Below are 13497 nucleotides of genomic sequence, written 5' to 3'. Positions count from 1 at the left end.
TGTTACCTCTTCCCCACTTGCTGCTCTCAAATATTCTGTATTGAAGGTCCATGCCCCTGCTCACTGGGAAATGGGTCCTTTAATGACATTTTGTTCATTTTAAAAATCTAATACTTTAATGGTTTTTAGTTATAAAAACTTTGTCTGGTTCCATGTAAAACTTTAGCCTCAGGGACTTCCCTGATGGTGCAGTGGTTAAGACTTCACCTTCCAGTGCAGGGGATGTGCAGGTTCGATCCCTGGTTGGGGAACTAAGATCCCACATGCCTCAAGGCCAAAAAACCAAAATCACCAGAAGCAATATTGCAACAAATCCAATAAAGTAAAGAGTCCACAACAAAAAATCTTAAAAAAAAATTAGCCTCATATATGATACAGATCTTCTCCTGTATCCCTCTCCCTCCTTCCCCCATGCAGAGGTGAGGCTTGTGGCTTGGGGACTGAGAGGGGGAACAAGACTGATCTTTACTGTCCCTTTGCACTTATCAAGGTGTGTTTTCTCTGACACTGGGGCCAGTGGAGGAAGAAAGAGGGAGCAGGCTGCTCTTGGCTGTGGTTGCAATTGTGCCCTTGCCTCGCCCTGCTTTCATCTGCTTCTGTCTCTTACACACCTCTGCTGCAGTTGTGCTCTTGGAATAGGTGGATGGCAACACTTCTTTTCTGAGGGATGCTCACCCAAGTCCCCCTCCATTGCTGAGGACATCCCTGGTGGGGCACCCATGTTGGCTGTCAGCCCCCCAAGCATAGCGCACCCTACCTGTCCTCTGGGTTGGCCCAGTAGGGCCTGGACAGCCCATCGCTTCTGCCCCTCTGCTAAGCTCTCAGCTTCTTCACCCAGCGCTGTTCCTTTTGTGCCCTCTTCCTCATCCTCCAGGTCTCTATGAGAACTGGGAGGAGGAGGAATTTTCTCCATGTTCTTTCTGGGCACATGACATCACACTGCCTTTGAACCCTGACAGCTCAGGTGAAAGGACCGCCTATCTTCAGAATTTCGGGATGAGAAGCAGGCAGCACTTCATACATTTCCATATGCTCTAAACTTTAGAGAAGCCAGGTGCAATTCTTTCCATGTTCTGTTCACATGGCAGCTCCATAGAGGACCTGCCAGTCCCTCATTTCAGTGGGTACCCAGGTGGGTTCAAAGAGGCAGGACTTCTTTGCTTTGGCAAGTTCTCTCAGTGTATATATCTGATGCTCTTCAGGATCAGGAAGGTGCTAGCCTACAGGAGGGCAAGCCCCTCTTTCTTCTCCAAAGGGGAGAGAAGAGCATCTATGCACAGACACCACCCTCCTCACTGTCCACTGCTCCTCCCCTCTCCCCAACAGGAGTGGGGTGGGAGGTGATGCAGGTGAGTTGTTCTGACACCTCTTGGTGAGCTCCATGGCATAGTGTCTGCTCCCAGCCACTGACCTCTTCCCGTGGGTTTCTTTAAGGTCTTTGAGTCCTGGTGTGTTTAATTTTGGCTAGGGGGCCCAGCCCACAATCCTAGGACTTTAGCAAGGTCCTCTCCTACCAACCTGTTGCTCCATCTTATTGGAATTTCCTGTTTTTTTCTTCTGTCTCCTCTGTCATAAGCTTCTCAAGGACATAGCTTGTATCTTACCATATGTTTATGAGTATAGACTTCTTCAAGTTTTACAATTGTGGTAAAATGTACATCACATAAAATTTACCATCTCAACCACTTCAAGTGCACAGTTAACTGGCATTAAGTATGTTCCCCTTGTTGTGCAACCATCCCCATCATCCATCTCCAGAACTCTTTTCACCTTCTCAACTGAAACTGTACTATTAAACAAATTTCTCCTCTCCAGGTGGCTTGGTGGGAAAGAATCTACCTACAATGCAGAAGAAACGGGTTCTATCCCTGGGCTGGGAAGATACCCTGGAGAAGGAAATGGCAACCCACTGCAGTATTCTTGCCTGGGAAATTTCATGGACAGGGGAACTTGGCGGGCTACAGTCCATGGAGTCACAATGTCAGACACTGGTGAGTCACTGAGTACACACACACATTTCTTCTTCCTGTAGTCCCTGGCAAATACCATTCTACTTTCCGTCTCTATGAATCTGACTGCTCCACCTCATGTTAGTGGAATCATGAAGTGTCTGTCTTTTTGTGATGGGCTTATTAATTCATTTAGTATAACAATCTCAGGGTTCATCTATGTTGCAGCATGTGTAAGAATTTCCTTATTCTTAAAGGCAGAACAATATTCCATTGTTTGTATATAACTCATATTGTTGAACTGTTCCTCCAGTGATGGATACCTGGGTTGCTTCTACCTTTTGGCTTTTGTTAATAACGCTACGATGAATATGGGTGTATAAATATTTCTTCAAGACCCTACTTTCAATTCTCCTCAATTCTAGTATATACTAGAAGTTGAATTGCTAAATCGTATGGTAATTCTGTGTTTAATGAATTGAGGAATCACTGTAGTATTTTCAGTAGCAGCTGTACCATTTTACATTTCTGCCATCAGTGCTCAAAGACTTCAAGTTTTCTGAATTCTTTCCAGTACTTATTTTGCTGATTTTTTTTGTAGTAGCAATTTTAAGTGTGAGAAGTGGTATCTCACTGTTGTTTGGATTTGCAGTGATATTGAACATCTTTTCATTTTGTTATTGGCTATTTGTATATTTTCTTTAGAGAAATGTCTATTCAAGTCCTTTGTCCATTTTTAATCAAACTGTTTGATTTTTCACTGTTTAGTTACATACACATTCTAAATATTAACCCTTTATTAGATAACATCATTTGCAAATATTTCCTCCCATCCTGAAGATTCCCTTTATACTTGATTGTGTCCACTGTTGCACAAAAGATTTTGAAGTTTGATATCGTTTCATTTCTCTGTTTTTCTTTTGCTGCCTGTACTTTTGGTGCTATATCCAAGAAATCATTGCCAAATCTCATGTTATGACATTTATATCTTTGCTTTCTTCTGGGAGTTTTATAATGTTGGGTCTTAAACCCATTTTGAGTTAATTTAGGTATATGTTGTAAGATAAGGTTCCAGCTTCATTCTTTTGCATATAAATATCTTGTTTTTCAAATATCATTTGTTTAAGAGTCTGGCCTTTTCCCAGTGAATGGTCTTGGCATCCTTAAAATCATTTGATCATATATACAAGGGTTTATTTCTGGACTCTGTTCTGTTCCATTGGTGCGTGCATGCATGCGTGGGTGTGTGCTAAGTCACTGGAGTTGTGTCCAACTCTTTGTGACCCCCATGGACTGTAGCTTGCCAGGCTCCTTTGTCCATGGGATTTCCTAGACAAGAATACTGCAGTGGGCTGCCATTTCCTCCTCCAAGGGATCTTCCTGACCTAGGAATCAAAACCATATCTCCTGCAGCTTCTGCATTTCGGATGAACGCTTTACTGCTGAGCCACCAGGGAAGCCCCTCTGTTGGTCCATATGTTTGTCTTTATACCAGTAACATACTGTTTTGATTGCTATAGCTTTGTAATAAGTTTTTATATCAGGAAGTGTGAGACCTCCAGCTTTGTTCTGTTTTCAAATTGGGTTATTCATGGTTCCTTGAAATCCTATGTAAATTTTAGGAAGGATTTTTCTATTTCTACAAAAATTACCAAGAGTTTTTGATAGGGACTGCATTAAATCTACAGTATGGTTAACCATGAATATGTGAGGTCTTTCCATTTATTTGTGATTTCTTTAAGTTTTTAAGCAATATTTTATAGTTTTCAATATATAAGTACTTTTCCTCCTTGGACTTACCTAGTGGCTCAGATGGTAAAAGCATCTGGCTACAATGCGGGAGACCTGGGTTCGATTCCTGGGTCGGGAAGATACCCTGGAGAAGGAAATGGCAACCCACTCCAGTACTCTTGCCTGGAAAATTGCATGGACAGAGGAGCCTGGTGGACTGCAGTCCATGGGGTCGCAAAGAGTCGGACACGACTGAGCAATTTCACTTCACTTCACTTCACTTGCCTCCTTGGCTGAGTTTATTCCTAACCATTTTATTCTTTTAATGTTTTTGGAAATTTAATTGTTTTCTTAATTTTTTTGGATTATTCATTGTGAGCATATAGAAATTAATTGTTTATATTGGCTGTATATCCTCTGTTTGTGTGTGTAATGTTTAGAGTTTTCTACATATAAGACTATGTCATCTGAAAACAGAGATAATTTTACTCCTTCTTTTCCAATTTGGATGCTTATAATTTCTTTTTCATGTCTAATTGCTCTAAGACTTCTAGTACTATGTGAAAAAAAGGCATCCTTATCTTTTTTCATATCTTAAAGGGAAAGCTTTCAGACTTTCCCCACTGAGTATAATGTTAGCTTTCTGCTTCTCATATGTGATCTTTATTATGTTGACATAGTTTCCTTCTAGTCTTAGTCTGTTGAGTATTTTTATCACAAAGAGTGTTGAATTTTGTTACATGTTTTTATTCTATGTTAATTGTAGTTGTCAAGTAATTTTTTTTTCTTCATTCTGTTAATTTGGTTGTTAAGTTATATTGACTGGTTTTCATAAGTTAAACCATCCTTGCCTCCCAGGAACAAATCCCACTGGGTCATGGTTATGTTTCTTTCCATGTGTTGATTGAATTCTATCTTTTAGCATTTTGTTGAAGATTTTTGTATCAATATTCATCTATTTGGATATTGATCTATAGTTTTCTTTTCTTTGTTTGACTTTTGTATCAGGTGAATGGGTAATGCTGACCTTATGGAATGAGTGTAAATATTGATTCTTCCTCTTTAAGTTTTTGAAAGAGTTTGAGGAAAGTTGACGTCAATTGTTCTTTTGAGTAGAATTCACTAGTGAAGCTACCTGGTTCTACGCTTTTCTTTGTTAGGTGGTTTTTATTATTACTGGTTCAGTCTTACTGATTATTGGTTTGTTTAAATTTTCTATTTCTTCATGATTCAGTCTTGGTAGAGTGTGCATTTCTAGGAATTTGTCCATTTCATCTAGGAGATCCAATTTGTACTTTTTAATAGTACCCTCTGATAATCCTTCTTATTTCTGTAAAATTAGTGATAATGTCCATTACTCATCACATTTTTATGTTTAGCCTATCCAGTGCTTATCCATGTTGAGATACCTAGAAATGATTTATTAAACTGAATACAAAAGAGAAAAACACTGGACTTTTTCAACCATGTTTTCAAACCCATCGTGGGTAGGTTCACTGAGAAGGAATGGACCTGGAGAAGGAAGCAGCCTTAGCAAGGCCTTCACATCAGGACTTGGGTCACTGGGGTAAGGTTTTCAGGGCTGGCCCTGGATGCCAGGGAGTGTGACACCTTGCGAGATGTGATGGGTCTTTAGGCATGCTGTGGGTCAGAGAGACACAGTGGTCTTCCCATTATGCAGCCCAGAACCCATAGAATGAGTTTAACCTGGAGCCAGCATCTCCCAGATCCTACCTTGGACAGCTCTTTCCATGCTGCTGCGGAGACCAGTGGAAGTGCAATGGATCAATCCACATGGAAAGTTGTCTGCCAGGGACAACTGCTCTTGAAAAAGCAGGGTCCAGGCTAGGAGTCAGTCAGTGCGCCTCTTCAGGACAGATTAGAGTACCTCTGTTTCTTCCCTTTTGTAGTTATGACCAGGAAGAGCCTACAGAGAATCATAGGCCATCCATGTATGTGGGGAGGGCAGTGGCTAGCTTCTTGTCACAGTGCCTGCCCTCACCAACTTTAATCTGCTTTCACAGAAGCAATCTGTGAAACTGATTGCTGTGAAATGCCCCTCATAATCTGAAGGGGCATGCCTCATCCCCGCCATGGACAGCCAAAGGGGGCAGACTGCTGTTTTCACATAAAAACCCTGTCTTTCTGCTTGCTTGGTGGCTCAGTGGTAAAGCCACCTGCCAATGAAGGAGACCATCTGCTGTGTAGGAGACCTGGGTTTGATCCCTGGGTTGGGAAGATCACTTGGAGAAGGGAATAACTAACCATTCCAGTATTTTTGCCTGCAGAATCCCATGGACAGAGAAGCCTGGTGGGCTACAGTTGGAAGGAGTCGGACATGACTGAACAACTAAATCACTACCATCACAGAATGATTTCAGACTCTTATTTGCAACTCTGCCTCTCCCACCTACCCCTTGCCCCACCAGAAATCTTTCTGTACCATCTTGCACCAGTCAGCTTTTGCAAGTTTCCACCATTAACATAGTGCCTGGTGCCTAGGTAGGTGCTGGATTCTTTCTATTAATATTACTGTCACCTTTCCAGAGTGTACTAGTTGAGAGATGATGGAAGAGAGGTGTGTTCTCTACTGTGATCACAGAGACCAAAGGGAAATGTGTGTGCCAATAAGTTTTCCATCTATTTCATTCTTCTTATTTTTATTCAACTACCTAGAGACCAGCATTCTCATTTGAGGCTTTTCGAGAAGGAAGCAAACACAGCAGATGACAGGCAATGCTAGCTAGCAATTTTTTCCCTCTTCAAAAGCAGGTTAGCAGGTTCAAATAAAACAGCGAAGAGGAATTACATGAAACCAAAACGGAAACCGTGAAGTGCAAGCTGATATTTTTAGAAGTTTGCATAATGACAGGTCGGATTCCTGAAGATTAGCCAAAGTGGCAAATCTAACGCCACTTATTCAAAACAGGGGCAAAAGATAGAACAGGCAATTATAGTTTAGCCGTGGTTGTGGGGTGAGGGGATCAACTCTACTTGAACTTACTGAAGGGACAGCTTGGAAAGTGTAACTTGAATATAGATGGCTGAGCAGACGGGCTTCTGCAGGGAGGGGGATGGGAAACTGGTGGAAAGGGAAGAGAAAAGGAGGGGGTTGGCCAGAAGTTTATTATTTTCATATTTTAAAGCCCTGAATAGTTTGAAAGGATGATTGCCAGAGCGGACCAGGAAAAATTAGTGGTTGTTTGATTCAGGATCAATTTTCAAATCTGCCCAGTTTATAACTGTGCGACCCTCACTGTCATCACTCATGTGGTTCAAGCACCAGATGCTCAGGTTTGCAATGTCCCCAGGGCTCACTACGTCCCTGGTATGCCTCCAAGCTCTCTTTTCTCCCCCACCAAATAGTTTTCCCGGGGACTTATTTATTGATATTCAGAATGCCTGCATAGGGACTGAAAAATAAAAAGGGTAAAAACGAAACCCTGAAAATGCAGGTCTCTGGCTTAATGGGTATTTCTGGAAGAAGCAATGTAAATTAAATCCATACTCAGACATGAAGGAAGGGCAAGGTTCTTCTCTTTTCTAGGAGCAGGTTTTAGTAAGGACAGAGTTCTGAGATCTCTGGGAGTGAGGAAGAAACGGGCATTAACGGGAAGAGGGGAGCACAGATGATAAATTTGGGTAACCTGAGGGTGAATGGCTCACTTGTTGTCTAGGCTGGTGTTTGTCCTTTCTGATGTTTATTTATTTATTTTTTTCTTCCTGATGTTTAGAATAATGGGGGAGTGTCAGAATTGAAAAGAATCTTTAAGATCATCTGGTCCAACTTTACTCAATCTGGGTTCAGCAGACTCTTGAGCTCCACAAACATATTTTTAGTCCACAAGTTTTTTAGGAGATTTAAAATTGTGTCTTCTCATTTTGATGATGATGATGTAAATATATTAGCAAAATAATCAGGGCATCTGAATGCAGACCTGGAACCAGGTGATCCTAGCAGTGTGTTTACATTTGCAGAGTGGAGGATGAGGGGACCACCCAAAGGGAACCTGTACTTGGTCTTCTCTGGTTGGGAGTAGCTTAAGTCTTAATGTCACAATGACAGCCACCAAGCGGGGTCCCCCCTCTGTCTTCACACTAAATCCTTTACCAGTAATAAATACAAGGCTTATTTTCCAATGATAATTTACAACTGAATGACACTTTCAGTGATACTGGTTCTAAAGTTTTTTAATAAATTAAGACTTTGACTTGACATCATGGAAATGACGTACTAAAATAGATGGCTAATGAAAAAGAACAGAGAACAGATTAATAGATGAATTTATGCATTTCATAAAGCTAAGATGAAATACTATCATGGCACACTGAATGAATAAGAATTTCCAGTAATGTAAAAAGAGAGAAATGATATAAGAATTTGATCATCACATAATATGCAGAAGTATAGACATCTCAAACTCCAAAGTGAGTGGATTGTAGCCTTTGACACTCTATTCATGGAGGAGATAGAAATTTAATTTCTGCCAGACAATACTGCTTATGATTTTAAATTAATGAATTTTATTGCCTTTTGAGTTTTGTGTCTATTCACTTTGTGAATATGAATTTATAGTTGTTTAATAAAGAAGTTATACCTAATTTAATGTTTGTACAAAACATAATAAAAATATATTAAGTCAACACTGCGGGTCAGGAAAAAAATTTTTCCCACTACAAGGAGTCTGTATATCTAACTTACCCTTGCATAACACTAATCTGGGCTCTCCAGGTGGCTCAGTGGTAAAAGAAGCCATCTGCCAATGCTGGAGACACAGGTTGTATCCCTAGATCAGGAAGATCCCTTCGAGGAGGGCACAGCAACCCACTGCAGTATTCTAGCCTGGAGAATTATGGACAGAGGAGCCCGGCGGGCTGTAGTCCACAGGGTCACAAAGAGTTGGGTGCGACTTAGCCACTAACAACAGCAACACTAATTTAGTCCATTGTTCTCAAAGAGATGATTCTTCAGTGTTTGAGTCTGTCTCAGTGTTGTAACTTCCATTAGTCTTTCCAAAGAAAACTCAACCATCTAGTTCACCTAAATACAGTCTGTAATATAGTCTGTGTGGTGTCATTACGCTTTCTCATTTTCTGCTTCTGCTTCTCCACTCCTCAGCTTCCCTCAGTGGTCTTACATCCACCAGAGCAAATTTTTGCTTATGTTTCAAGCCCAACTCTTTGAACTTTGCCTATTCTGTGAAGCTCTGATGTGTTTTTTCCCTCTATGTGACTAAGCAGTTCTCCAGAGTCCTCATCAGACACTGACTGGGTATCCCACAAATTTAAATCAATTCCGATACTGTCTACCTGGAGACAACATTAGAGTCCACAGGTTAAGAGCTCAAGTCCAAGACTGCCCTCACTCCGGATGCCATCACAAGTCCAGTATTTCACCTGTGCTTCTGACTAGCTGGCTGCAGACCTGGAGATTCCATGATCCTCTCCTCAGGTTTGATCAAATTGCTACAGTGGTACACAGAACTCAGAAAGCCAGTTTGTTTTGTCTTGTTTTTTTGTTTTTGTTTTTGTTTTTTAATATTTAGGATCTAAGTTTTCTGACCAGGGATCAAACCTGTGTCCCCTGTATTGGGAGCACAGAGTCTCAACCACTGACCATCAGGTCAGTCCCAGAAAGCCAGTTTACTTACTAAGTTATTGCCAATTTATTACACAAAGGATATGAATATTGCAATATTCATTTAAAAATTTTTAATTACAATAAAGAATGTGAATGAACAGCTAGATGAAGAGATACACAAGGTGAGATCTAGAAGGACCACCCCCCCTTCCCCATACACACAAGAGTTTCTGTCCACATGGAGTTTGGAGTACATCACCTTCCTGGCACATGATATACTCTGGTTTACCAATCTGGAAGTTCTCTGAACATGTTCCTTTGGGGTTTTATGGAGACTTCACTTTTTGTTGTTTAGTCATTCATTCATGTCCAGGTCTTTGTGACCCCATGGACTGTAGCCCACCAGGCTCCTCTGTCCAGGATTCTCCAGGCAAGAACACTGGAGCGGACTGCTGTTTTCTCCTCCAGAGGATCTTCCTAACCCAGGGATTGAATGTGTTTCCTGCATCTCCTGCATTGCAGGCGGATTCTTTACTGCTGCACCGCCAGGGAAGACTTCATTACATAGTCGTAATTGACTAAATCTTTGGTGATTGAACACTATCTCCAGGGCCTCTTTCCTGCCTAGAGATCAAGGAGGGGGTTGCAAGTTCCAACTTTTTCATCAAAGTTGGCTTCCCTGACAACCAGCCCTCGTCTTCTCAGTGACTTTCTGAAAGTTATCTCAGTACCGTGAACTCCAGTGTGGTTGAAAGGGATTTGTTGTCAATAATAACACATTCCTTTCACCTTTATGGCTCTGGAGCTATTTCAAGAAACAAGGACAAAAGTCTAAAACAGAAGATGCTTCCATTGTTCTTGTTGCTTAGGAAATCCCAAGAGATTTGCAAGCCAAAAAGAGGAGGAAGACCAAATGTTACATTTCTTTTTGTGCATCACAACATCACAGGAGCTTTTCTTCTTTTCCTCATGCAGTAAGTGGCTCTCTCCTTTGTCTCCTAAAGCTGGAAGTTTCTACCTCTCCTGCAGCTTTCTCCATGGGATGCTGAACCTGTCTTCTTACTCTCCAGACTTAAAAAAAAAAAAAACACACACACTTTGTCTTTTATATTGGAGTACAGCCGATTAACAATGTTGTGATAGTTTCAGGTGGACAGCAAAGAGACTCAGCTATACGTATAACATGTATACATTCTAATCCATTCTAATTTGAACTTCTCAAAAAGGCATAGACCTAGCTTTATTCATCTTCTCTCTAGTCTGTGACTCTTTGTCATCTTCTCTCTAGTCTGTGACTCTTTGTCAGTTCTTAATATAAATCTACTAAGTAACTTAGATCTCTCTATATCAAAATAATGCATTGTAATGAAATTAATCATCACACCATGCTTTCTCAGGCACAACCTCTAATGTTATCCTTGCAAGGTTCTCAAGAGACATTTATTAAGCTGCTAGATTTTTTTTAAAAACCAAATTAGAGCATGAGAGAAATAAAACAGAAACGGGGGGGGGGGAATTCATCAGCAAGACATTATCAAAATCCCTGGAATTTATATGCTGAAGTGGGCAGGAAGCTGTCTTTAGGGTTGGCTTTTGACCTTCTCATGTATATTTGAAGCATAAGGGTTGGAAGCTAATTCGTGTGTGAATCTGGCCTTGGGGTTGGTTGTAAATGGAAAGACTTTTCTCTGCAGAAAATGATGCCATCACATGGAGAGTTGTTTTGGGGATCAGCAAATGGAAACTGTTCTTAATGAAAACACAGAATAATCAGTCTGAGTGCTGGGGAGAAGCACTGGGAGGGGAAGAGAGAAAGAATCCATATTAAATAGATGTGTCTACTAGCATACTGATGAAAAGAGGCATTTAGAGGTTATTTTAAGAGAAAAAAACTCTTTAAGTTGTTATCTTAGTGCTTTTCTGTAGCTTAGAAAGTGAATCCATGGTATGGGCCACAAGAAGAAGGTAGATGTCCATCTGTGGTCCCTAAGACAGAGATAGGGTTGTCATGGTCTGGACCATGATTGAGTCCAATGTTCTGGCCTGTCATCCTGTCCAAGCCCTCGATGCATCTTTACTTGTCAGACTGTTTGTCCAAAGCTTTGTTTGGAAAATATGGTCACTAAGATATTAGGCATAAGTCACAATCATCACAGTAGCTCTCCCATTTACCAAGCCCTGAGAAGGTGTTCTTAAGTGCTCACTCAGTCATGTCAGACTCTGTGACTCCATGGACTCTAGCCTGCCAGGCTCCTCTGTTCCTGGGATTCTCCAGGCAAGAACACTGGAGTGGGTTGCCCTTCCCTTCTCCAGGGGATGTTCCTGACTGAGGGATCGAACTGGAGTCTCCTGCATGGGCAGGTGGATTCTTTACCACTGAGCCACCAGGGAAGCCCGAATACTTCCATACCATATGCACATTTACCTGTTGTGGGATTGGTGATAAGCTCATTTCTTCTGACCAGCTCACAGTCTCAAATGGAGCTGAAGTTCTGATATTCTCGGAGGATGACATAGATGGATGATATGGAAGTGGGGATAAAGCAGCACTAGAAATGGTATGAAATCCTATGTTGGGGGTGGGGCTGGGTTCTCCCATTCTCAGTGTTCTCCCAGCCCGCACTACCCATATTGCATGACACTACAGACTCTAGCTGGGCGTTCTTGGAATTCTTCCCATTGTCCTAGAAATTCCAGTCTGAAGACCCAGAATCATCTCTATCAATATTTAAACCAGACTGAAGAACTGTCATCCAACCACAGCCCATTAGAAAAGGCCTTGGATTGTACAGCCAGACCCCTGGAATGCCTCCAGAATTTTAGATCGGTCCATGTACAAAGTCTACACAGTCATTACATTAACTGTGGGCTAATGAGGGACCACACTTCACACAGTAGGATTTTTTTACATCAGTTACCACGTTATTGCGAGTTTTATCTTCTAGGCTGAATATCAATTGTGTGGAGGCTTATGTTAAGTGCTTGGGACTCAAAAACAAAAAATACAATCCTGACCTTCTGAGTGCCCATGGTTCAGTGGGGAGCCAGTCCAATAAATAAGCATTTACAATATAGGGTGAGAAGCGCTGCCTCAGTGGGCAGAAAAGAGTGCCCTGGGACTGCAGGAGAGACAATCTGTTTCCTGGAGGAGAAACTGAAGGATGGGAACGGCATCCAGGCAGAGGGAGCAGCTTGTACATTGGCCTGGAGGACTCATGGCCTGTCCCCAAAAGAGGAGAGGAGGAGCATGAAAATGTGATATGAGTCTGACAAGGAAAGGCCAAGTCATGAAGGAACCCAAAAGCCATGACAAGGAGCTTAAACTTTGCTATATATGAGTAATTCTTAACCTGACCTGGGATGCAAATGATAGTACAATCTATGGTTATTGTTTTTTATGGGAAAATAAAAGTACAGTGACGCACACATCCACACACATTTTTATATTTTACATTCAATTCAGGGATCTTCATGCCTCCCATCCCGACACCCAGCTAAACTCCTCCCCCCACACCTAAAAGGAGTAGAGATCAATGAAAGATTTTAGGTTGAGCAGGGATGTGTTCATCAAATGACTGGCCATATAACCACTGGAAAGGGAGCACAGAGAACGGATGGAAGAAACACCGACTGAAGAAAACAGGAGCACAGTGATGAGCCTGTTGCAAAAATTCACACACGGAAGTTTCATTCAGTCCTCATCCATCTCTAAAACCTTTGTTGAGTGATGGGCAAGATACAGAATCTACTTGTTGGACTCAGCATTTTCTGCCCCACTCTATCCTTTCTGAGGAGGGTATCGATAGGCTTAAACTCAGCTGTAAGGGAAGGCAGGGAAGGGTAAGAAGCAAACCTGTAGCATACAGATGGTGTCATCAGCCCCTAGGCTGCGGTCACAGAGGGTCGCACCCAAGAAGTTCATCTCTGGGCACGTGTTCCTGGAGGAAATCGTCTACACAATTGTGGTTGTGTCGGGAAGACCCTCTGGAGAAGGGATAGGCTACCCACTCCATTGTTCTTGGGCTACCCTTGTGGCTCAGCTGGTTAAGAATATGCCTGCAATGCAGGAGACCTGGGTTCAATCCCTGGGTTGGGAAGGTTCCCTGGAGAAGGGAATGGCTACCTACTTCAGTATTTTAGCCTGGAGAATTCCATGGATGTTATAGTCCAAGGGGTCACAAAGAGTTGGACACAACTGAGTGACTTTCACTTTCACTAACAACCACAGCGGTACCT

The sequence above is a fragment of the Ovis aries genome, chromosome 2, assembly GCF_016772045.2.
Source record: "Ovis aries strain OAR_USU_Benz2616 breed Rambouillet chromosome 2, ARS-UI_Ramb_v3.0, whole genome shotgun sequence".
Classification (NCBI taxonomy): Eukaryota; Metazoa; Chordata; class Mammalia; order Artiodactyla; family Bovidae; genus Ovis; species Ovis aries.
This window is presented reverse-complemented; position numbering follows the sequence as displayed.